General features: G+C 48.2%; 1 protein-coding gene across 1 annotated transcript in view; it reads right to left on the bottom strand.

The window, feature by feature from the left end:
- WDR43 (WD repeat domain 43) overlaps positions 1-1,609 on the bottom strand; it is a 26,360-nt gene that overhangs the window by 23,223 nt on the left and 1,528 nt on the right. The window lies entirely within an intron of this gene.

The raw sequence follows: 1,609 nt of genomic DNA on the forward strand, positions 1-1,609 counted from the left end.
GAGATCAGTACAGGGATAAGTATGGAGGGGAAGGGGGGTCCCGGAGATCAATACAGGGATAAGTATGGAGGGGAAGGGGGGGTCCCGGAGATCAATACAGGGATAAGTATGGAGGGGAAGGGGGGGTCCCGGAGATCAATACAGGGATAAGTATGGAGGGGAAAATCAGACTGCACACTTCCTACTTGAATAAAAACCTGACAGTGAATGGAACTTCCTTTTAATAGGGTGACACCAGTAAACGCCCTGTAGAGAACTTACTGCAGCGTTGTCACTCTGTACAACCACTGTAATATTAGGGTACCAGGGCTGTATGCTCATATACATGGGGGGGTTGGATATCAGTGTGGAGACAACAGGCAACCCCTCCATACTGTGATTTAGCATTGTATAAGATTCCTAATGGGATCTGGCCCATGCGTGGGTAGGGTGGGCTGTGAGCATTTGTTTTACTTTTTTTCTTATGTGTAATGGCGGGTTTATCCATGTGGGGAGATGTTGGTGCGAAGGTGCAAAGCAGGGGCAAGAAAACTCCAGCCATGGTGAAACTACAAGCCCCATGAGGCATTGCAAGACTGTCAGCCACAAGAATGATGGGATTTATAGTCTCATCACAGCTGGAGGGCCGGAGTTTGCCTACCCCCGCTCTACAAGAAGAAGCCGAGCTCGCATTCTGCAACAAAACCTGAAACAAAAACATTTTATACACATGTATCAAAAAAAAAAAAAAAGTCAATGAATCTCTAAGAGTAAAGAGCGCTGAACCATGAACGGGACGTCACATCTGGAGTCTCATACTGTGACACCCTCACCTCCCACATAGGGGGTGGGCACACGGCGGCCTTCCACCCGTGGAGGAACTACAAATCCCATGATGCCACTAAGAGTCATGCATGTGAGAATCTTGCAATGCCTCCTGGGATTTGTAGTTCCACAACACCTGGACGGCCAGTATTTGCCTACCTCCCACCCACACACACTTCCACCACAGTACGAGGTGCTGAGGAGTAGATGTGACCACATCCTGACACGACTATAACACAATGTGATCATATGCAGCTAAAACCCTAAAAACATGCATCACATGAGACCGCATACCTACACATTAAACACAATGACACCAGACACGGTAAGAGGTCACATGTGCTCGGGTGTGGAGGGGTACCCGAAATCTCTCTCCCCCCTCAACACTCCATAACATGCCACTAGGGACATCAAGAAGGTTGCAATTTGCAATCACATGTTTATTACATGCAAACATGAGACCGCATCCAGCACACGGAGGAGGATCGGATGAAGAGGTTCCATGTGATGAGAAGTGCAAGCTCACACAGCCACATAACACGCAGCCATGATCCACACATGTAGAGCAACAAGCTGCGTGATAACACACCACCACACATTACATTAAAAGGTGGACAAGACCGCATCTCCCCACACACACGGTCTGCCATGACACACGGGTCCACCAAACATGATCAGCTCTCATCACTGCATCCTAACATGATGTCACCATAATGTCCCCCCCCACATGCAAAGTGCAATGTCCCGAGATCTGTGATCTTAGGTGGAGGGAGAAACCAACATACAAGAATGGGGATATATATAT

This window comes from Nanorana parkeri, unplaced genomic scaffold (genome assembly GCF_000935625.1).
Source record: "Nanorana parkeri isolate BGI_ZX_2015 unplaced genomic scaffold, ASM93562v1 scaffold31, whole genome shotgun sequence".
Taxonomy (NCBI): Eukaryota; Metazoa; Chordata; class Amphibia; order Anura; family Dicroglossidae; genus Nanorana; species Nanorana parkeri.